This window comes from Microtus ochrogaster, chromosome 19 (assembly GCF_000317375.1).
Source record: "Microtus ochrogaster isolate Prairie Vole_2 chromosome 19, MicOch1.0, whole genome shotgun sequence".
Taxonomy (NCBI): Eukaryota; Metazoa; Chordata; class Mammalia; order Rodentia; family Cricetidae; genus Microtus; species Microtus ochrogaster.
Window position 1 is genome coordinate 35,345,820 of NC_022021.1, and position 26,335 is coordinate 35,372,154.

The window sequence follows — 26,335 nt, forward strand, 5'->3', positions numbered from 1 at the left end:
TAATTAAGTAAAACAATGAGTATTCTAGAAATTTCAAACGATGTGAAATTGTTCCTTTTAAAGTAAAAGAACATGCCAAGACGGCAATTATTAGGCAATTTAAAATTACCATTTTTGAGAGCAGATTTCATATAATAAGCTCAAGAGTCTGATGAAATTTCATGATTATCAACGTTGAATAAATTCCACATTCTTTCTCTTTCGTTTCTCAGACCGGATTTTGGCATTGCCTTGAAGAAGGGAGCAGGGCATTGTGCAAAGAGTACTCGCAGAATCCTTCTTGAACAGCAGTAAGCTCCACGTGATGTACATATTCGGCAGATGATTTACGGGTTACAGACATGCTGTGACCTTTCTTTCCCAACTGCAAACAGATTAAACAGAGCTGATTAACTGAGACTAAAAACACTGGGCTGTGTTCTCTTATGAGGGTCTTTGACAAATCCTCCCTCAGCCCTCCCACTTTTTTTCACTTGCAAATCGCCCTGCTCAGAGGGGTCTGCCACAGCCCATCCTCAAACCTGGAGCCCTGCAGCGCCATCAGCTGCAATATCTTCTTATATGAGCGACGTTTCTTATTAATCAGAAACGCGGAATGGAAGCCAATCAGAGAGTTCCTTTGGTTTCAGATTCCTGCCTGTCTGAGTTAAAAGTGGTGCTGAAAGAGAGGCACAGTGAGACGCATGAAGATTCGTCTGGGAAGACAGTATGAAAAGGGGAGGAATGAGACAGAAGCCAGGGCAGAATTGAATCGCCTGCTGAGCGAGGCTAACTCAGTTCCATTGCTAAACAAGGTAAGCGTTATTTATTTGCCGGAAAACAGAAGCAAAGCAGTTTTTCCTTTCTTAGAATGTAGTATAGATACTGCTTCTCTCCTCGCAAGTATTTTATCTGGGCTCTTCTGCTCTCTTCCAATACTTGGCAGCAGGTAATACGGTTTATATAATTAAAAAAAATACATATTCGAATGAAAACATTTAGTGCTTTATTCTCATTTTACTTTTTAAAATTCCTGATACCCATCAAGCTATTTTTTATAGTCCTTAAATTTGCTTCTGGATTATTACTGTAAAAATAAAAGCAAAGTTCAAACTATATTGATTCACTGTGCTGGCTTGGAATTTTCTTTTTATTTGGTTTTGTTTGCTTTTTGTTTCTGTTTTAATGTGGTCATTAATACTTTCATGTCTATGAACCTGAAATGGTTCTCTAGTTTTCTCATAACTTTTGTTAACTACTTTGAGTCAGAATTAGGAAAATGTAAAGGCACCAGCTTTCATAATTTAATGTGAATTTCTTTTTACAGTTATAAAAAATGTGATAGTAGACCTGAAATATGTCTCACTTGTCAATTGGTTTCATGCGTTAGGATTAATATAATAATTTTTGCCTGATAACAGACATTCCTGCAAACGCATATGGTTCTCACTAATAGAAACATCCTATATGTATACATACCTGTTGGCTGTAATTGGACAACATAAAATAATGTTGAAACCTAATGAAAATGAGAAAGTCTGCCAAGAGCAGCATCTGACATTTTTGAGTTTGAAATCATAAAAAAATGCATTGACTTACTAGAACAATTTTTGTTTTGCCTTTCATTGCAGAATCAATATCACAATTCAGATTAAGCAATTTCTTATAAGCACCATGATATTAAAAATAAGCTTGTTTTTTTTCTAATGTTGTGTATAATGTCTCTAGAGTGGTGTAAAATTTAGCCACTATAGATTGAGTGAACTCAGAGATTGTTATACATTAAAATAGTATAACGAAAGGCACACACTGTATCAAATAAGTTGATAATAATTTGTCTGATGAATGTTTTGATGAAAATGTAATGAATTATAGATTTGTAAAACTTGGTTATTTTTCTGGAGATTTCTTGTCATTTCTTATGCTATGTTATAAACACAAGAAGTTTCTCAGCATATTTTTCATGATACACCAAATCATGTAGTCTGAAAAATATATGAATTTTATGATATCAAGAAAAAGAGGTAACTTTTGTGAAGTAGGAGAGAATCTTCATTTGGCTTCTTTTCATGATTTCTATGAAGTCACAAGAATTAGCTAGCTTCCATGTTCTTAATATGATTAAAACACTCTCCTGCATTTGGTAAAAGATGATTTATAGTCTCAGATTCTCAAAGTGATCTATTGCCAAGGCAGTGCTGTGTCAGGTGAGGAAGGAATAGGTGTAACTATGAGAATAGCGAGTGCCAGTTTCAGCAGATATTATGAAAGATACGGAAGATCAAATAGCAGGCTGCTCCGTCGCATGTCAGGAAAGAACCTAGACAGAAATGAGCAGCTTGTGTTAACATTTTGTCATCAAATTTATCACCAGATCAACTGAAGTTTTCTGCATGTACATAAAATACCATATGTATTTAATAGAAAATATTCGAAATGCTGAAACAGTATCTCATATGATTACACACTTCCAAAAGTGAGATTGAAGGTATAAGTGATAAGCAAACTCCAGCCAGCAATAATGAATGAAGTAATGATTTAGAAAAAAGCAGATGGTTATACCAATTTGAAAGTAATAAACCAAACTTCAAGGTAAACAGAACTAGCAATACTAATAAGGAATTAGTTCTATAAGGTGACAAAATTTTCTGAGGTAGAAATGCTGTTTTCTTGTATCACACCATGTAAGTACCCGGAAAAGTATTTCAACTGGTTTATGTAACTGGATCACCATTATTAGGCTTATGTGCATAATTAAAATAAAAACCTATTGTGATAGCTGTGTGTAGCCAGATACTAACTCAAGTTAATAAGAAATTATGTTTCTAAATAGTGTGCAGCTTTGCTTGACTTGATAAACTTAAAATGGGTCAGAACCTCTTCTGAATGTCACCTTGCATGGGGTGGGTTAACCTTTGCATTTTATTTTCTTCTGTTCTTTTACATATACAGCCTATTCAATACAACATGCTTTCGAGCACCATGCGAGAGAGATTACATTGATGCTTTTTGCTGTATATCAACCTTTTCTCTGGTAGCCTATGGGACATACATTACTTTCTTCAATGGTTCTAGATGCATGAAAGAAGTCAGCCTCTATGTTTTAGATAATGCTACAAGTTACATAATACAAGTTATATGAGTAACATGGCAGTTTAGTGCTTGTAAGAAGAAAGAATAAATTGAAATCAAAGTTAATTTGAAGAATACATAGAAGTGTGACATCAGCAATGGTGACTGAGACTTTCTCTCTCTGGAAATATTCCTAGATCGTTATTGGATTTCAAGTAGATGCTTCAGTGTAACTGGTTGTTGGTTTGATCCTTTTTCGGGTCACACAAACACACATTTAAGTATATTTTAGACTTAAATCTGCACTTGAAAAAATGCTGATTTTTTAAAAGATGTAGAATATTTTGGATGTTTACACAACAAAGTTTATGTTTATGCTTTTAATTCTTAATTTCCTGATGTTTCTAAACAGGACCATTCTTAATTGTGGAACATGAGATAATTGCTTAGGATTAAAAATGTTTCTCCTCTGTGTGTGCAAATTTGTTGAAAAGGTGTTTATTCTTTTAAATACATCCCAAATTTCTTACAAATAACAGTGCTGCCTCAGTAGAAGTTTATATAAAACTTTAGAGCTTTAGATATAGAGCTGATATTTTAGTTGTATCCAGGAGAAAACAAAACTTTATGAGTATTGGGTTACATATAGAAAGGGGTTTGATTACCTACAAAAGCTGGTAAGCTATCTGTAAAAAATGTTAATGATGAAAATTTGGTTAGCTAGCTAGATAGCTATAGATATGTAGATACATAAGTAGGTAAGTTGATGGTAGGCAGCAGTTGACTGATGACAGATAAGTAGATTCATGATAGATATTGCTGGACCGGGTAATGGTATGTAGATGGGTGTTACTCGAAGTATGATAAGCAGATGTGTAATAGACGTCAGATCAGAGACAGAGAACAAATGGAATGCAGTAACTCTTTTGTGGTTTTGAACATCCTGACAGAGATTTGACTTTCACAGTTACTTTAGTTCTCTTCCCGGAACCCCTATTATGCTCATCACTAAAGCATGGCAAGGGCAATGAGGGGAGTCTCCTTTCACTCTTAAGCATTTCCATTGCAACTCTAACCAGCTAATGTGCTTCTCCCTAAATTTAGCGCTCACAGAGCAGGTCTGCTAGCCACAATCCAAATGCAAAGTGGTGGACTCCATTGATTCTCTGGAGCTTTTCTATAGGAGGGCTGTCATAAAACGCCTACGCCTGTGTCAATGTCACAGTCTGGATTCTTCCTATAATCTTGTTTATTCTTCAGAATATACATAAAAAAATATGATTGTATCTTCACTCATTTCTGCCTCCATTTTCATCCAACCCCCCCATATCCTCCCATCTTACTCAATTCTCAACTTCATGTCTTTTTCCCCCTATTAAATTTCCCTATGCTGCATATACATAATGCATGGACATTGTGTAGAAGATTAAAGTACTTGTTTTGTGAAAATTTATGTATTGGGTGAGAACCAACAATGAAAGTCTCATGGTTCTTCTGTTTAGTGTGTGTGTGTGGGGGTGGTTATGGGTGTGCTTATTTTTATTTTATTTCACATTTAGAGCAGCAAATGTGAAATAGTAGAAGTGCCCAATATTTGAATAATATTCACAGTTTGTACCTCTATCTTATTAATTCAGCAATTTACAAAACAGTCATACATGAATGAGTGCTCTCGTATCATCTATTTGTCTCAATCAGAAATTTCTTGGTCCTTTTTGTTACAGAGCTTGAAGCTGTTTCATAAATATGGTTAAAAATCCCTCCTCATACAATTTAGAGACTGGCTCTACACTTATGAAAATCATGGGTGACTTAATATTGTCGTATTTTCTGTTTTACTTCAAACACGTATAACTTGTAATGGAAATATAAGTAACTAAGCACTGTTATTTGATTCACTTATTTGATTCATATGTCTTTAGCTACACTTAAAGAAAGAACTATATCCCACAGAATTTATATTAAAATTCAGAGCCCCTACAGGTTCTCTATATGATTGTTATAACTTCTAATACAGTTGGAACCTTTCTTCCCATTTTTGACAGTACCTCAGGAAAGTCATATTAACCAAAAAACAAGGTTCTTGGGACGATGTTCTAAGCATAGAGAGGGCCATTGCATGTTACATAATGTTCTCACAGCAAATGAAAACTGGTAATTCACTCCTTGGTCTAATGTAAATGTGGAACTACTTCAGCCTGTAGATGTTCTTTCTGGAACTTGGCACTCATTACCCATACATTGGAGGTAAAGGTGCTATTCATGCAACTTGCCCTCTGCCCCCTCCCCCCCACACACTGTGATAAACATGTGTTTCACCTCTTCTGCTGTCAAATAAAAAAATAATCATCAATTTTACAAAGTAATGACCATATATACTGCTTTTGTAGAAGTGCAGTATTTAGGGTCATTCTTTAAGGGGTATTTTTTTCTAGACTCCATTGTCAGGCATGTGTCTATCCTCCACATCCGGGATGTGGTAGAATTTCATGTAAGTTCCAGAAGTGGGTCACCAAATATTCACATTCATGTGTTTTATTATAACAGTCTTTAAGACATCACATCATATTTTAAAAGGGAGATAAGCCATCTAGTTCAAATTACAAAGTAAAGCCTTTGTGTCTTCAAATGCTCATCTACATATACAGCTCTGCTTTTAATGTGAGAGTATAGATTTGCACATATTGCTACCTGTTATATGAGCATGTTTGTACAAACTCAATGTGTTTACTAAGTTTGAAGGAAATAAAATAATTATTTTTATGGGTACATAAATGTTAATCTGTAATAATTATTATATGATGACATATAAGGCAACTTAACTTTGTATCCGGTGTTTATAGGTAATATATCATGTAAAATAGGAAAGCTGACATAAGAGTTTTTTATTTCTCAAAAAGTTAAACTGTCAGTTGTCATAGTTTTAGGTAATTTAGTGAAAAGGGTGAATTAGGCTCTTTGAAAAGCTGTGCCTAGAAATAATTGTTTCTACTTAATCTTCACAGTTTTAAGGACTGAACAAAATATAATCTCTTTGCCCACACAAATGGTGGGTGGGGAAGCTATTACATAAATTATGGATTATAGTGAAATCAGAAATCCTATTTATATAATATTAGAGACTTAGCAAAAATACCTTAATAATTTTACATTTGTCAGTACAAAGCCTTCATATTACACTGTGGATTTCCAATTAATTATCTGACATCTTTATTTAATTCAGGGTCATCTCAAAAGACACTTGAGATTTTTTTATTAGTAGAGGGAATTAATAATATTCTTAAGAACAGATTAGTTTTATAATGAAAATGTTGTACAAACATTGAAAAAGCTTTGTTTTGTGTAAGCATGCATACACTAGTAGTAATAAAATTGCCAAGGATAATTATCTTAGTGGTATTATTTCTTGACAGTAACAGCTTATCTTCTTTTAAAAGTATATTGAATGAACATGTATTGAAAAACAAATATCTATTTGAAGGGATAGATGATAATTTTGTCTCTTTCAAATCTTGATCATTTGTTTCAAAATTGGTAAATTTAAAACATTTTTGTCCTCCTCTGCACCTGTATCTATTTCTCTCTATTCATATGTCTGTCTTTTTATTTTAAAATAAAAGTTTTGTGTTATTTTAACATGCATCCCTAACCCTGGAGGACTTTTTAAATAAGACTTTGAACTTATTGCCTTTTCTTACACAAGAGTTCCAAACAGTTCAATGACAGTTCAAAATATCCAGATTTGAGTTTATATTTTCGATAGTAAACCCCCATTTTAGGAATTAAATAAATAAATAACTCTCTAACATACTTATATAGATAATTATTTATAAAAGAGTATTCATCTATCTTGCATTATTTTATTCAGAAGTCAGCTCTTTGCTGTAATTTTTGACAATGAAGAGTTATTATATTTTCAAATCAGCATCATTTTGCTTTGTAATGAGCTATAGAAGATGCAAATAGTGAATCCCTGTAATGAAGTGTTGCTTATAAATATTCATGGGTTTTGTTAGTATCAACCATTAAAGAAAAATTGCATTTGAGTGTCAGAGTAACATGTATACATTTATATATTTGTAGGGTAAAATATTTTTTATCAGTAATACCTATGTCTATATTTATCCTATATCTAGAGATTAAACACATAAATATAAATGATACATTTTAAATTCACTGTTCTGATTTCACAGTATCTGTTGAACCTGATTTCTTATAGCAGCTATGTAATATAATTTTATTCAAATGAGAAATTTATAAGATTGGAAAAGTCTTATGATTATAGGAGATGAAGAATAAGGTAAAGCTTGATTATAATGTTATTCTCTTGAACTTTTTGCATGTCAGACAGCTACTTCAAGTTTACATGCATTCATATTGAAGAATAAATATTGAGAGCTACAGAGAAAAAGTGATTACTAGCGACGAAGATGTATCTTTCCATAGTGGACTCAAAATAAGAATGATGCAAAGTTACAAATTTAACTGGGACTGACACAGACAAGGGCACTTGTGCCCAGTGTCAGGCAGCAATCTGAGATGTTCCATCATGAATGGACAGACCTTCGTGCTCTTTTTACACATGGATCTAGAAAAATGCCTTCATTGTCCAACATTACATTCTTTCTACTCAGAATCGTTCAGGGAGGGAAAAAATATGTCGCAGATATATGTTTTGGATGTTCTTTCATTGGCTCTACAAATTCATTTTCAAAAATTAGAAAAAAATTTAAAGATAAAATAGTCAAACAGAATTTGAGGAAACCCTATTCTAGGTTTAAAATTATTTTCACGTAATAGTTTCAGAGAGACAGCTCTCCCTAATGGTGTATGAATAACATATTGCACCTTACAATACAGCTTAGAAAACTAACTTTGAGAAATAATACTGGTAAGTTGAAATTTTAACTATGTATCTAAGTGCATATGTATGTATGTATATATATATATATGTATCAATATGTATCATCTATATATCTACCTATCTATCATCTGTCATCTATCTACACATCTATCATCTATACCTATGTATCTAACTATTTCTGTCCTCTGCCATTTACCTATGTATCTATCTACTATCTATTTATATTTATCTATCAGCTATTTGTCTATATCAATCATCTATCTCTATCTATCCATCTCTTCATCTATTCACCTATCTGTTTATATCGATCTACATATCTATCATGTCTCTATCTTTCTATTGCTATCATCTATATTTCTATGTATCTATCATCTATCATCTATCTATTTATCTATATCTATCTGTGATCTCTCTATGTACATATACCTATAGAATAGATTGCTTTCAACAAGTGTAGAATATTTGTGATGTCATTGTAATTAAATTCTAGTTTTTTGTTGTTTACCTTAAAACTTCTTTTGTCCATGTAAAAGTTTTTGTACTGTTTTTTTAATAAAAGGATTACCTAAGGCAGAATTCGTAAGAAAGAAGATCTTTACTTACTTTATGAGGAAATAAAATCAATTTTACAAAAATTATTTTTAAGCAATTAAAACAAATAGTGTAGAAAGCATGTAAAAATTACAGCTTATTTTATATGTGTTAACATTTGTTTCATCACACACACACACACACACACACACACACACACACACACACACACACACACCATTAAGATATATCAGTAACACATTAGTAAGTTCAGAGTTGCATACTGTTCTTTGAAATGCTCTTTGAGTTTCTCCTCTGATTGCTTGGGCTTTCCTTCCTCCACGTGTATGGGTACAGATGTTTTCTCTCCATATCAATTGTGTGGTATCTTTCCATTATCATTATTCCCACCCCTGACTTCCTTTACTTCAAAGACACAGACACGGTGCATTTAAGGGTAAGCATCTATGCTTTTTAACTTGGCTTTCATTCTGGGAGATGATTCAATTGTTAACAGGAAGTGCCATTTCCAACATGAGAATTCATTACATGCCGGGAACTAATGTGATTTTGTCAATATGGTCCATCACCAATTTTAGAAACTCCTTTGCTCTCTCCACCTCCCCGGCTTTTACTGCCTGACTGGAAAAGGGCTTGGGAGGGAGGTGAGTTACCCAAGCCAGAGGATATGAGAAGAGATTGCAGAACAAGTTTGCCACTTCGAGTGATAAGAACAAATGCAGACAAAAAGTCCAATACAAAAAACAGCAACCTATGGACTAAAAATTATAAAGCTAAATATAAAAAAAGTAAATCAAGGAATTAAAGTCACCCTTATAAACTTAATGCTCTTAAGGGAGATGGATTGGGAGAAATTAATTTGCAACATGTTCTTCTATTGGCTCTTTGCTCAAAATCACACTTCATTAATTCCTGTTTTAAAAAAACAATCTTTTCTTATTTTACATACCAACCCCAGTTTCCACTCCCTCCCCTCCTTCCTCTTCCCCCAACATCCCCCCACATCACCCCACCCACTCATCAGATGAGTGTAAGGCTTCCCATGGGGAGTCAACAAAATCTGACATATCACTTTGGAGCAGGACCAAGACCTTCCCCCTTATATCTAGGCTGAGCAAGGTATCCCTCCAAAGAGAATGGGCTTCAAAAAGTCAGTTCAAGCACTACGGAAAAGTCCTGGTTCTACTGCCTGGGCCCCACAGAACACTCCAGTCACACAATGTGTCACGCACATTGAGAAGGCCTAGTTTGGTCCTATACAGGTTCCACTGTTGCATGTGTATAAAACCTGGGCAGGAAGGGGCAAGACCTACAATTCATTGTTAATGTCCTTATATAGTTGGTATTTGTTATTCAAATTAATGGCCCTAGTGTGAGGAGAAACTTACTACATTGTTCAGAGAAAGGTATGAATGAGGCACATGGCAGGAGGGGTCTTAGGTTGCTGATGAGTTGCTAGGTGCACTGGCTAAAGTAAGGTCACCAAGTACATTCTTATATTAGGGGTGTGTTCATATCTCAGATAAAGTATTCTGTCAGGTCGTTCAGTTTTTCTTTCTTGCATTCATGAAAGCGTTTTCTCATTCTCTTATTGCCCCTAAAAGTAAAGTAAGTCATCTTATTTAGAAATACAGACAAAAAATATTTAAATATCTGTTAAAAACTTCATTTCAACTTTTGTTGATACTCTACTGTATGATAATTCACAAATATTAAAAGAGTTATAATAAAAGTGATTATAGGTAGACATTTCTTATTGGCTAGATGTTGCAAATTAAAAGAAAAAAAACCTGTTATATATTTTTTTCTGTACTTATTAATTCTTGGATCACTTACTTATTTTGAAAATAAATGCATTGATTACTTGACTCTCGTTTTATGTGCTCATATGAATAGTGATTCTTACTATAAAATTTTCTTTAAATTGCTGGTTTTAATATAATAACATTCATTTCCCTTTATTCTTCCTCCCTCCAGAAGTTTCCTGCTTCACCCTTCGTTATTGTTTTTAAAATCTGTAGGCCATTTTCTCATTGTTTTATATATCTGCATATTTAAAACAATCCCAAGTCTGCTCAGTTTGTATAACATTACTTGACTGCATGTTTCTAGGTTGACTGCTTTAATATTGGATAACCAATTAGTGTGTTCTTCCCTTAGGAAGACTATTTCTCTCATACTCAGCATTCCTCTGCTGCTTGAAGTTCTTTGTGTAGGGTTTAGGCCTCCAAAGCATTCCACCACTCACATTAGCGTGTCTACTGTTGTTATCCTTGATGAGCTCACATTTAATCCGTCCTGTTAATGGGTGTAGCTTCTAACATTCCCAAAAGATCAATCTCACAACAATCTCTGATTCTCAGGCTCTTAGAATCTTTCTGCACCCTCTTCTGCAGTGATCCCAAGTCATGGGTGAGGGAGTTTTATTGTAGATGCAGTCACTGGAACTGAACTTCCCAACTCGGTATTCTGCATTTAAGTGCTATGCTGATATAATAAAATGGTGGTCATAGGTTCTCCAAAATCCATGACTACACTAATCCTGTGTAAATAATTAGGGTTTCTCTCTTGTTGAGCAGGTCTTATGTCCAATTAGAGTGATGTTGGTTGTAACTAAGATATGGATGCTAAAACTGCCTTTTTAGTTTTATTTGCCATGTTAGTCTTTGTTGTGTTTCATGAGTATTATTAGCTGGATAGGACTGTTCGTTTCTACTTTGTTTTTTTTTTTGTTGTTGTTGTTGTTTGTTTTATTTATTTGTTTGTTTGTGTTTTTCATTTTTGTTACTTGCTTGGCACCTGAAATTAACCCTCAGAGAGGAGGCTTTCGAATCTTTTCTAGCAGGTCCTTGGGTAGTCTCCTGTACAACTCTGACCAAGAAGTGAAAAGAGCATTTCTTATGACATTTTGGGTTTTAATAGATGTTTTTGGCTTTTGGAGGGAGAATTGTTGGCTCAAATGGAAAATTTATGTTTAAACTACATACATGTATTTTTATGCCAAATTACATTTATCATAGGTAGTTTTAGGTCATTAATTACCAGTATGGTTCCATATGATTTTTGACACATACACATATGCATATGTAACAATAATAAATGAAAGGACCATGACTTTGAAAAACAGTAAGAAGGTTACATGGAAAGATTTGGGGGAAGTAGCAAGTGGAGAGAAAGGCATAGGATTATGTTATAATCTGAGAAAAATAAACAAATCAGAAAACATTTTATAGTGCTTCTAATTTCCTTTGTGTTTCCTAATATGCGTTACTGTAGTAACAAAGTATTGGAGAACAATTTTAACTTACTGATAGTCTCGTAATGGTCTTGTAACTTTTGTTCCATTTACTTGGCAGGTGATTTTCCATTCTGATCACACGTTATTTCATTTGTAAAATACAATAATCAAGAATTTATACTGGTAAGCACTATTTTCTTGTAGTAAGGACACAAAGAATATCAGAGTCAAAGGACAAAGGTATGAGAATTTTGCTGTATATTTCAAGGATGAATTTTAGATAGCTTTTTAATATTTTGATGTTCCATGAAACTCCAGAGTGAAATTTCAAACATTACAATCACATTTTAGGACATCCTAAGAAGGAACAAGGTATCCAACACTATCAACATAGTGATAAGGAATGCTTTATTAAGTTTTAATAAGAACTGGATAACCTATATTGGAACATCCACAAATAAAATGAAGAACCATAACTTATAGCTAGGAATAAACCTATGGTTCCTGAAACTCTGTTGAAGAGAGATTTTTATATTATTAATCTCAACATTTTCACATTTTATTATATCTTAGGATGACAATTGAAATGATGAAAACATTTGCTTTCAATTTCAGTAGTATTTGTTTTGTAAGTTCCTGCAACTTGGAAACTAATTAAAAATATTTTAGACGACAGTGTATTACGTTAATTGTTTAAACAAGTGCATCCAGAGGATACAGGTGAGCTAAGAAAGCCATTGAAGTTAATGGTGGGAAATATCCATGTTTCATATCATAAACTTCAATGTCAGAATATTTACTCTTTTTTTCATCATTTTTATGATTTTAACCTTTTGTTCATTGAGTTTTGTTTTGACTAAAATAAATTGTATTCTTGACCTGAAAGTAAGAAGTTTTCTATTAATGGGGGTTTGTTTAATGAATATTTTACTGGTCTTTTAAGCAAAAGATGAAATCATAATTATACACATATAACCTTCAATAAAATTGCCTTAAATATATTTGCTGGTATGATTATCTCTAAATTTTGTAAACTGTATATTGACATATTTTGTAAATGAAGTGTTCAAATTATATTACAAATTAAATTTATAAAGAAGGATTAGTGCCTAATACTTATTCAATCTGACTGTGTGGCTGTGTACTATCCATTTTATAGACATGATTTATTAATACTTTTAATATCCTTTCCTCAAATAAGTGGCTCACCTAAAAGGATCATCCTTTGTGAATAGAATGTTAGATTTTTTTTACTAAATATTTTTTCATTCAGAAATGGTCATTCCACAGATAGCATAATATGTGAATGTACTAACAATTGTACAATTAGGTTTCCATTTCTTCCTTTAATCAAAGGCTCATTTCAGCTAAGAGAAGGAGAGACAATTACTTAAGGACTAATATGTGTGCCTGGATCTGTGTCTATATCCAGATCCTTATGTATAATGCTAACATACAGGAAACTCGCCTTTCTCTAAAATACAGAAGTTGGTAAAAGATTAGTCCTCTCAAAGCTGAACTCTGGATAAGGTGTGACTTTCTTCAAAGCACAATGGAATGACAGATTTTTTTTTCTAGAAGTCTCTCAAATGTCTCTTACTGAAAATTATCTTTCAAATAGATACAATTTTCACTTCGAATATCAGTTTAATATTTCTTGTCGTTCCCATAAGGAAAATTGAGATACATAATTGTGGCTATTCCCTACTTCACAGGATAGGCTCTGAAAATGTCCACTCCTTTCACAGCCTCTGACACATATTCTCCTTAATTGTTTACCCTTTTCTGCCCCACTTGGCTTTTCAAACTTTTCACTAGCTTTTCCTTGTTTGCAGAGTTTTCCTGTTTCAGCAGCCTCTTCCCAAATAACAATGAAAAGCCAATGTTGATTATAAATGTTCATCAATAGCTGAGGTTTAATACTAATTAGTTGTTATATTTTAAGTTAACCCATTTCCCTTACTTATGCTCTGCCACATGGTGGTGCCTTTATTACCAATTTCATCTTCTGCCTCCTCTGCTTCTAGCTGGTGACTCAAGGCTTTGCCCTTTCTCCCAGTATTCTCCTAGTTAGGCTCTCCTGCTTAACATAGTCTGCTGGCCAGTCAGCTTTTTCATTCAACCAGTCACAGTGACAAATTTTCATAGTGTACAAAGGAATTATTCTGCAGCATTTCCCTTTGATATCTTCTGTTAGTTTGAAGTATAAATGTAAATAATGTTGTAGTTAGGGATCACCTCCACATGAGGAACTGTATTAAAGGGTTTCAGTGTTAGGAAGGTTGAGAACCACTGGTCTAGACTGTTAAATGAAGGAAAAAAATTAAATGTGATTCCTTCTCTAAATAACTGAGTTTATGCTTAGACTTTGTTTGTTAGGATAGTGTGTGTTCTAAAATGATTCAGGCTACTAAATACTGCAGCATCAATAACGGATGCTTAGAATGGGAGAAACCATGACAGCACACTTGAAAATTTGACAAAATTTTGCAGAAAATTGTTTTCAAAGACAAAACATCATCCCCTATTATATTGTGAAACATAACTGAAGACTCATAAAGATAACTTTTCTGGATTCAAGAAAATAGGTTCACATTATAGTTTTATAATGATACGTGCAATTTTAAAATAAAAAAAGAAGTCAGCCCTATAACACCAGATTTTTTTATTAGAAGAATAGTTTTAAGCAGGAAGAATGATTCAATAAGTCAGGATTATTAGAGCAAGAAAAACCTGGCATTTAATTTAGTTGCCTTATCTTAAAACCATGACAAATAGCTTGAAATGATCCTCATTCTAAAACATCAAGAGTGAATAAAAGTTTCTTTAGAATAGATCATGTGATTAATTATACCGTATCAATATGACTCTGTATATTCATATGGAATTATTTTAATTCATAACTATATATGCATGCAATGCAAGAAAATATTAATCATGAATAATTCAATTGAACAAATTCCTTCCATTTTAATCACTACTGCTATTAGACAGACTTTCTTTGAAAACGTTACTGAGATAATAGGATGGCTAACACCCTTCCATTTGTAACAGGAGGGCCTGATTAGCTCAGAGCTTTCCTGTTGTTTGTTGGAATGTTTGTTAACTAACTGGTTCCTGAGTTGTACTACAGCTCCAAGGTAGCTCATTAAAGAGAGTCGAAGGTGAGAGAATAAAATCCGAGCAGAAGCCGCTTCCTATCCCCACTCCGTTGTTTAATTTCTTCATTGTAGAATGACCCAAATTTTTCTCAAGAATTGCATAGTTTAAAATCCATTTAAATGTTTGTAAAATGTATCCTAAATATTCCATTAGTTCTTAACGTAACATCTGTTTCCTAGGGGAAAAAATGTTAAACAAGAAAAATAGATTCCAACAACGCTTGAAAACCCCTGATAGTCTGTACTAGACGTGCACAGCAAACCCCGAAAAGGCCTACTGAGATGAAGGTTTCCATATTGTAATTCACTGAAGTCCAGGTTCACTCTTTCGATTTGCTGACTCCTAGACAGCCGACGTTTCCCACCATTGCTTTATAGAAAACCAACATGACTTGGATTTCCGTTACAGTAACACATGATCAAAAAAATTATTAAATTATTCTTAATGAAAGTATCATACTGTCTTGAGTATTCTATCAGCAAATTTTTATCTATTCTAACCTTTTTAAAAATTCAAATATCACTCATTTTAAAATGATACAGTTTTCAGCATTTATTTTAAATTGTGTTTTGATAATAACCACTTAAATGTGCATGATAAACTTATTTGGTTGAGCTTTTTTTATAGGTTTCTGGAGCTATAAAATTTTCCTTGTTCCTATGATATAATCAAATTTACATAAGAATGTCAAGATATTTAATGATACAATGAATTTATTAAAGGGAATGTTCATTTTTTCCTAAAATGTCAAAACTCATTTTAATGTTAAATGTTAATATTTGCACAATTAAAACTAATCAATTCTAGTTTCCAGTGATTAAGTAATGATCCCACAGTTGATAACTATAAAAATTTGCATGGAGTCTCCTATTTAAAGTATTGGCCTATTTTTATTTGACTGCTTGTTTTTGCATAAGTTTATGTCCTGAGTGAATGAAATAGACCCACAGGGTAAAACAGGATGCTGTTTTTGACCCTGTGTTATCTCATGCATTTGGGGAGCAATGGAAACTAGAATGTGGAAGATAAGCTTCTCCAAATCTCACAGTAGCCATATCCTTCTTCTTCCAGATTATCTTCAGGAAACAAAACAATTGAAGTACCTGATAGTCAATTAAACATTTTGCCTCCACGGACTATTTATGTGAAAATTAATTATTTACAGGCAAATTATCTCCTGTCCTTGAGATTTCCTCCTGGAATTAAAGATATCTTTAATAAAGAGGAAAATTAATCTATTCACTAATTAAATTAATTCAATTGCATGATGTCATTTTGTAACAAAGCACTAAAAATTTAGTTTTATTATAAGTGGATTTATTTTTCTGTAAGTTTATATTGACTGAGTCTCTGGGGGAAAAACTTAGCACCCGTGTTAAGATCTCCTTTTAATTCATTTTTCTTTACTTATATGGTGTATTAATATTTTTATCCCATGTTTTATATGTTTGGAAAATTTTGCGTTTTTAAAACCACACATATCATAGAAATGACCTCACTGATATTACTTCTTGTAAATGTACAGAAATAATGTGATTGATTAAATTTACAAATTATGTTCTTACCCCTTACGTAAGACTTTGTTTTCTGAATAATTTTACTTCATATTCTTTCCAATGATTGTAATTTGTTTACATTTTATGAGATTGTGATTATTACTCTTTCATGAGATGCCATTTCTTGCTAGTGGAATAAAAAATTTTAGAACCTTAATTTAAGTACTGTCCATTAATATTTCAGGAATAATAATTGGGTATTTGAGTCTCTAAATGTGAAGCTAAATACAATATTCATTCACTTGTGAAGACATTTGAGTATCTGGATTTACACAGCTAGGTTGCTTTAGCCCCTCTATTGGTTGGCTCAAAATACATTATGACAATAGAAGATGCTTTCTTGCACTTTTCTTTCTACACATATTACACAAAGTATAAGAAATATTTGCTATTATCACAATTAACAAACAATGTTTTAGTGAAACTTGAATCAACCTAAACACTGGGCTTAAGTTTTACCTTCTAAATGTTATGTAAAATAAAAAAAACATTTTATTTTACAGCTGTCTATGCATTATTTATATATTTTAATATTTATTCTTTGAAATGAATTTATGTGTATTTGTGAGTACTATGGCTTCAGATTAAGTATCTGAGCTTTCATATATACTTCATTAATTACCACTTATCCCAAAAATTCAATAATAAAGAAAGTTATGTATTTATGTTGTGAGATACTATACATTAGTAGAATACACATTTTAAAATGCCAACTATCCTTATTTCTGTAATGACATAGAAGATAGCATATTTAAATGCAAAAACTCTAAATGAATTCTTAAATATGTTCTTGTATATATTCTTTAAAAGTGCATTTTTTGCCGGGTGAAGGTGGCACACACCTTTAATCCCAGCACTCGGGAGGCAGAGGCAGACGGATCTCTGTGAGTTCGAGACCAGCCTGGTCTACAGAGCTAGTTCCAGGACAGGCTCCAAAGCCACAGAGAAACCTGTCTCGAAAAACCAAAAAAAAAAAAAAAGTGCATTTTCTTCTGTAGAACTACCACAATATAGTGGTATACTAGCAATGATATCATGCAATTCCCAAAAGATCATAATATCATTTTTGTTTTAAACATTTAATTTTTTTTGTAATTGAACTATTCTCACTAAACTGTTAATGTTTAATATTTAATGGCGATAAGTATACGTTGTGAAAAAAATCATTGCAGTTGTGGGCATCATTATCAAAAAATAAAATTTGGCTATTATTTTAAATTTCAAAAGTATGAATCAGGGCCTTTGGAGATGACTCTGTTGGAAAAAAGCCTGCTGCATGAACACTTTCACAATCTGACAGCTGGTAGGCAGGAGGACCACCTGTCATCCAGTACACTGAAAGCAGAGACATAAATCCCTGGAAGAAGCTAGCTACTCAGCCTACCAATAAGGGTGAGCTCTAGGTTCAGGGGGAGACTCTGATCATATGGGGGGGGTGTGATCAGGAGCACATCCTGTGACATCCTGAGGCCTCCACATGCATGCACATATATACATTCACATGTACACACTCGCCCATATATCTGCATCCTGTGACATCTTGAGGCCTCCTCCATATGCATGCACATATATACATTCACATGTACACACTCGCCCACATATCTGCAAACATATATTCATCTCTATATATGTAAACTCTTGCCCCCATATATTAACATAAATGTTTGTGTATGTGTGAAAGGCTAAATTTTATTGTCCTTTTCACACAGGTGAAGTTTTTGCCTTTCCTTTATTTGGTAAATAATTTTAAGATATAAATTATTTTAGATTGAATTGTAATGGTTACTTATATCTCAAAATAAAGTAAAAATTGAAAGAAAAAATTAAAAACAAGTCCCCAGTTCAAATTTTTTTTCTGACTTACATACTTAAGCACTAGACCAATTTCAAAATTGTATTAATAGTATTTAACGGGACTGTCAATATTACATGCTCAGCTTTGAATCATGCAGGATTCTCTGTAGTTGTAAAATGTGTTAAAGGCCACATTATTTTTAATGTTAAAAGAAAATGTGTGTGATTAATTGAAAACTTTAGACAACTAAGGAGTCTAGTATTCTTACAAAGTGAAGATCCAGGGATGAGGATAGAGAACCCATGAGTATATACATCATAGATTTCTGTTTCATCTCTGAAATTATCCATCTGCATATCTCTGGTCTCATTTATAATAACAGGTATACGACTACACTTTGCAGGTTAGTTTTCCTTTTTCACACTTACAGAACCTGAACCCAGTGACCCAATCAATTATTACTTTAAAATTTCTAGAAATATTCCTAAAATTCTTAATTTTACCTGTTACATTTTCACAGGATGCCTGTTCATATTTCTCAGTGGCCCTCCAGGCTTAATACAAATTAATTTCCTTCTGTTTCATTTATTACTACTAATATTGGGAATGAATAATAGATCAATATTAAAATTTTCATAAGATAGTTATTTGATATTTACCTACTAGGCATAGGGTAAACTCTCAATCACATTTATAGTAAGAGATAACTATTTATTTGAATATTAACTTTCTTAAATCCTAACAATTAATATTGTTAAGTCATTAAAATAACCGTGAATTCATGGCCCAAATCCCTCAGTCTATCTTTCACAGTTGTTTTAGAAAGCAATTTTTATTCATAGGACTTACTTAGTGATATATGTGTTCTGTTACAGATAGTTTGTTGTGATAGTGGTTGTTTTGCGACATCAAAGTATTCATCTCTGAGGAGGCTTATAATAAAAAAAAACCCTATAATTCAAAATCATTGTTGTTGCCCATATTAAAGTCTGTGGAAGTGTTAAAGTGCAAGTTATATCACTAAATTTTTCTTTAGATGTCAGAACACACTCAAAAGTGTTTCATGTACTCAGTCATTTCTCCTACCTTCTTCAGCTGTGATGAGGATGTTGACGATGAAGTCTTATTGGATTACGTTGACAAAATCATTAGCTAGAAATTGTTTTGCACTGATGCTATTACCAGTAGATCAGAGGATAATGGCAAGTGAGTGTTCTGGGTAGCACTGTTAACACATTAACTGTGTGTGCTTAGTAAGCATACTCTGAAAAGATTGCTGTACAAGGTTATGACTCATTTGCAAATGCTTTTGTGTCAAGTGCTTGGCTGAATATGTGCTTAGAATACTACAATGGAGAAGCACCCTGAAATAATTCTGGAAATCCTTATTAATGCTCACGATTCTGCAGCTTATATTTTAAAATTTGTATTTGCTTATAGACAACTTCCTAAGAGAAAAATATTTCAAACTGCCATTTATTTTATCTCCATGTATTTCATCATTTGGCTCTAATGCCTAATGAAGTTTCTTTAGCAGCATAAACTGTTGCTGTTTGTGTAAGTACGCATTATTCATGTCAGGTGGCTTCCCACATGGAAAGATACAGATGGAGCAAGAGAGGTAAGGGGTTGCAGAGAGGCATGGTTTTAGATTAGGTTTGCTGTGTTTCCACTACTTAGATTCCCTCTAACAGAAGGATCACTCTCATTATAAATCAAAGAAAACTTATAGCAAAATTATGGCAGTTCTTTTAAAATATCTTTGGGTTTTGTAGTAGCACTAATTATAGATTTTAAAATATCCTTTAAATAAAATCCATTTATGTTCGGTATATGCAAAGTGAAAGATAACGTGTTTAAATTGTTGAAAAGCTCCATGATAACTGTGTTCCATGGCTCCTCGTTGAGTATTCACAAAGTCAACATACTAAGCCTTTCAGAATTTTGGTCCATTATCCCTATTACAAAACACATCATTTTTCTACTTTAATAACTCAAAATATTTTTAATTATAACTATATATAATGTAAATATTTTAGATTCACAGATTCCTATTAATTAAAAAATCCTCAGGGGTGTTTGAAGTCAGAAAGGAATAAAACTAAAACAGTGAAGCAAGAGAAGTTTTTTGTATGGGACAACACTATTTATAATCTATGAAATTAGTTTGAATTGGTATAGTCTCTGCAAAATGCATTACTGAGTAATCTTTCTTATGAAAATAAACCTCTTTATTTTAGTATCTATATCTAAAATACATTTTATAAATCTATACCAGTACATACCTATATGTATATATACACACATATATATCATATGCAGTTCCAATTCAGCTGTTACTCTCCTGCATTGAATATGTTGCTTTCATATTACTTATTTAGCCAGTTTATTGTAAACAAACACATATACTCACATGCAAATGTACATGAAAGGAAATAGCTTATTAAAATAATATGATCACTCGATCTCAACTAGCAATGCATTATTTCATTACAGCATGAATACCATTTCAGTGGTATTATTTTTAGGTATCTGAGTATTTATAATTGGAAATGGAAGGGTTCCAATTTTCTTGTTTTATTTTTAAATTTCCTTTTACATTCAATTCAAGGTTTTCCCCTCCCCCCATCACCTTCTGCCTTTGTTCAGCCCCAACCATCATCCACTCCTCCTCAATAGTAAGAGCTCCCAAGCGAAGTCAACAAAGTCTGACACATTATGTTAGGGTAGGACAAAGTTTCCTTCTCCCCCCCCCCCCATTTATAGTTCTTAGATTACGGGCTACAATCAACTAGCTTATGTACTAGGGTTAGATCTTGGGCCAAATGCCAGGGGCCCCTCAGATAGTCTATGCTTCACTATTGTCTCCATATATTGAGGGCCTAGTTCGGCCCCATGAAGAATCAATGGCTGTCAGTCTAGAGTTTATGAGTTTCCACAAGCTTGGTTCAGGTGTCTCTGTAGATTTCTCCATTAAGATCTTGACCTCCCTTGCTCCTATATTCCCTCCTCTCTCTCGTTGATTGGATTCCCAGAGCTCAGCCTGGTGCCTGGTTGTGGATCTCTGCATCTGGTTCCATCAATTACAGGATGAAGGCTCTCTGAAGAGGTGTTCAGAAATTTGATTACAGACGAAGGCCATTTCGGGCTCCCTCTCCACTATTGCTATGAGTATTAGTTACCATCATCCATGTGGATTCTCAGGAATTTCCCTAGCACCAGGTTTCTCCCCAAACCTGGAGGGTTCTACTTTTCTTTTTTTTTTCTTTTCTTTTTTCTTTTTCTTTTTTTTGGTTTTTCGAGACAGGGTTCTACTTTTCTAAAGATCACCAGGATCCTCAAATAAAGTGTGAACTAGAAGTTTCTGGCCGTAGCAAGGCTTCCGAATGTAGAAAGTCTGAAGTTTTTATTATGTGAAGTCATAATGTCTGTATTATCTAGCTTGAGACTGCTCATTTGAGAAATACTTTAAAAATCAGGGCTTATCACTTGATTGAGAAGTAACAAAATGATTAAGAATTATTTGTAAACTAATTTCTAATTATGAGTTTGGAGGAAAAAACATTTGAAAATGTTATTGCCAGGGATAGCCAGATAAAGGAAACAGCTGGTTTTCCTTTTGGTACCCAGTGCACTTTATTTTGTCTTGTTCAATCACAACTGCTAAATAAGTTCATGTGTGCTACAAGCTGGAACATTTTACAGTAACTACTCAGCCGTCAATTTGGGGACACCTCATCAAAGTCTGGGGCTTGAATAGGATGATGGTGTTCTCCTATTTTCTTGATATTTGGGAAAAGAAGGCATAGCTTTCTTCATTAGGTCTACTAGTTTCTTTTAGCAAAACTACTGCCGTTGTAATGAGGATAAGGGTGACGAAGTTATATTTTATTAGAATTAAAAAATCATCAGCTATTTTTGTCCAGTAATTTATATTCACATTCTCTTATTTATTAAAAATGCTTGGGGAGATACTTTTTTTGATCAGGTCAACTACCAGATATAATTTATCAGACTTACTTTTCTGTCTTTCTTCAAGATGTGCTATTGTAATGGGAGGCTGCTTGTTCGTTTCCCAGCTGCCCATACTCCCAAAATAACCACACAGAAACTATATTAATCAAATCACTGCTTGGCCCATTAGCTCTAGCTTCTTATTTACTAACTCTTACATCTTAATTTAATCCATAATTATTAATTTGTGCATCACCATGAGGACATGGCCTATCAGTAAATCTTCAGCATGTCTGTCTGTGGTAGTAGCACTATTGCTTCTCTCTGATTCTGCCTACTTTCTCCCAGCAATCAGCTTAGTTTTCCACACCTACCTAAATTCTCTGAGCAGGCCTAAGGCAGTTTCATTATTAACCAATGATATTCACAGCATACAGAGGGGAATCCCACATCACCTCCCATTTTCTATTTAAATAAATGAAGGTTTTAACTTTAGCATAATAAAATTACATAAAACATGATAGTTATCAAACAAGAATTACAGTTGCAATATTTATATCTAGTTTCTATCTATTCTTCAACTACATCAAAGTCTCCAGAGGATATAATATTACCTAAGTAAATAGGAAGTACATTGTAAACAACTTCCAAATTTCTAGAATTGATAGAGACACCTTGCTGCCAGGATAGTCACCCAAAGTTCTTCTGTACTGTTCGGGCATCCATCTTCAGCCTACAGGACCATAGTATCCAGCAGACTTTTTCATGAATCAGGAAAACTCAAAGACAGTTCCACCTATATTGGCAATTTGTCAGTCACTTTTTTCTGCGTCCTGTAGAATGTCTAGCAGACTGTTTCTATTCTTTCATGAAGCAGAAACCCCAAATGACCATCTCACCTTTTTGCAAGTCATATCTCTGTGGGTCCTGCATGTCTAGTTCACATAACATACCATCAAGCAGTCCAGACAAGAGGAGTTTCTTGCCCAAATTTCTAACTAACTCCATAAGGAGCCTCTTGGATGCCCATCTTCCTCCTGAAGCAGATTGGTTCTGCCATGAGCAGATGTGTCTCACTATCATCAAAATTCTTAAATTCTTAAAACATATTAAATGCCATATTCTGTGGTCTTTGAAAGACTGAAGAATCTCTATCCATCTGAAACACATCTCTGTACATTTAGAAAATCTAACTAAGAGAACTAGCTTGAATATTATAGATGACTATCTATTAACCTATATTTCATAATTACACATTACATTTTTAAATGAGCTGGACAAACACAATACCTTAATCAAGATCAGAAATACATATATACAGTATAAAAAATTGACTTTAAATTTATATCAATAAACCAAGATACATACCAATGCAATTCTCTATAACATATTACCCTTTAAATGTAAACAAACATTTATAAATATTATTTAGGAATTTGGGTGGCAAAGTCCTTCCTGCTTTTTCTTGAGTGAAGTATTTTTTTGGGGGGAGGGGCTCATGAAGACATTTCAGGGCGTCTTGGTACATAAAACAAGAATAGTCTGGAAGAAATGCACAGGTTCTCATCCTCTGTGGAAACAAAAGAAGAACCTCTTTTCCAAAGCAACGTATCCTTAGACTCAAATTCTGAAGTAAAGATACCTTTAAAGTATATATATATAGGTTACTTAGTTCCTATAATCTATGATTATCTCTATTCTGTCTCTTTAAAGACTTTGTTTTATTTTTTCTAAACTACTTCCCTTTATGACGCTCTATACTCTTTATCCTCTCTCTCCCAAGCCTACATACATTTTTAAATACAATGTATCTCATTTAGAGATCTCTTCCATCTGAATTTGTCTTTATTGCATATCTATAATCTTTTTTCTATCAGAAGTGCTTCTTAAATTCTAAGCTCTTCTTATGAACTTAAGTTGCTACATTGCCAGGGGAAATACACCCTTGCCTGGTTGCTCTGCCCAGTCTGACATGGCAGAAGTCCATTTACTGCCTCTGAGACTGCAGGGTGAATCCATCCTCAGGTCACTGAAATCAGTATGGCCTACAATCATCTATTTGTCGGTCTTTCACAGACAAAATAATTATGTCATTATTGAGTGTGGTTCTCTTGTAGACTTCTGTTTATACTCAAGTAAGAAAGGCTCACATAACACAAAACAAAACCAACAGAAAAACAAAAAAAAATTGATTGTATTTTTCTAGTATTGTCTAATTTTTCATGTGATTCTTTTCTTGTGACATCATGTTATTATTACATAAACTTTCATCTATTGTTCTCTATTGTTCTTATGCCATTGGTAGGCGTCCTTAAGAGGACAATTTACAGTCTAAAAATAGAAATAGATGTGATCTTGGGCTTGTGAGCTACATCAGTCTTTTTTTCATTGTAAATTCCCAACGTTAAGTATTTTGTTATGGCTGAAAGCCACATATTGAATCACAATTGTAATAGAGTGCAATCCTTGGAGGTAGGAAGAGATTTGCATAGGGTTGAAGTAAAAGAAATGATAAATGTTTGAGGAGCTAACTGTGTTTATACTGATTTGTGCGTTACAAAATCGATACAAATCAAATGAATACACTTAGATGTTCATTTACATGTACAGTGTTCGGTTACTAAAATTCAGTAAATGAGCTTATGAAAAAAAGTGGTATAAAATACACTTCAGCATATTAAATTTTTTTTTAAATGTTTATTGAATCAGACAGTGATTTATGTACTAGGCATCATCATACAGCAAGTATTTGTTTTCCAGTAAGGAATGCATTTTAAATATGTACATGAAAGTAGAAGATACTTTTGACTATTTAAGAAAGAAAGATAGCACTTCCATTTGAAGTTACAGAGAAATTAAGGATCAGTTACTTATGTTTCATTTCTCTAGATAAGACTGTTCAACCTTGGTGCCACAGTTGCTACAACAATCATGAATTCTAGTCTACAATTAATTATATGAACAAAGAATGATGGTGACATTCCATGTGTTGCTTAGTAGATTAATGGCTATCAATGCTTAATTAATGTTAGTTATCGTCATAATAAACACTTTAATTACTACTATTGCTGATGATTTCCTCTTTTTCGCCCTGGGATTTTAATAAGGACAGTCCCTATATCACCAGTGATTTGGTTCATTTTCAGAAAATCTTTCCAGCTGAAATAAACACTGTGTTTATATTTTTGTGTTGCTATTAAGACATTAAGAAGATGAAATTTGGCTAACCTGTTTCCTAATAAAGGATTTGCTATGAAATATTGGATATTTTGATATTATTATTGTTTTGTTTTTATATAATTGCTTTCAAATTTAATTAGACTATTTTCAAGTCTAAGTTACTTTCTAATTTTTTCTACATGATTTATTGGTTGATTAAGAATGTACAATTAAATAATATGTACATCATTATGAAATTGCCAAATGGCATATAAGATAATTATTATGCTGTGGAATGTGCATACTATTTGAAAATATTTCCATGGCAATTGCTATAGTAACATTAAGATTGACATTGATGCCAAGAAATATGTGTTATTGATCTACTAAGGCTTATTAAAAAATACAACTATAGAACACAAATGGAATTTTGTTGATATTTTCATATGTGTGAGACTGAAGAAAAGGCAAATTATATCTTAATAGCTACATAATATATATGTGTATATAACTTAATACCATGAGACAAAATATTTGAAACCTATTTATAATTAATCCTAACAATTTTAGCAATATGAATTACCTCACATAGTACTTTTACATGTCACGTTATATTTTATTTTAAAATCATAATGCAATTATTAATATTATTATGTGTAAATCAATATGCTGAATCCCTTTTTGATTGGATAAACCATTTGTTTCTTAAAATATATTTTAGAGAATGTGTTTTATGCTTCTCAAGATGCCATCTATGGATCTGAAAATTTTCTGTACTGTTTGTGAAATTTGTCCTGGAAAAGAGCCACATTAACTTTCAAAATAGCTTTCTTTAACTGAGCAGTTTTCTCAATTTATGAACAAATTAACTGTTAGCTCATGTATTTAAGATTAAGAATATTCTGCTTTGTAAATAAGAGAGAATAAGAGACTGAGGCGACAGAGAAATTAATATTTATATAAAAACATATTGATTCACCAAATAACATAGTTATTTGTAACCA

General features: G+C 33.0%; 1 protein-coding gene across 1 annotated transcript in view; it reads left to right on the forward strand.

The window, feature by feature from the left end:
- Window positions 1-348: 348 nt before the first annotated feature.
- Window positions 349-26,335, forward strand: part of Cdh9 (cadherin 9) — a 98,655-nt gene continuing 72,668 nt past the window's right edge. The window contains exon 1 of the mRNA XM_005356650.3: window positions 349-794. The gene's annotated coding sequence lies outside the window, so the exon portion shown is untranslated. The remainder of the gene's footprint in view (window positions 795-26,335) is intronic.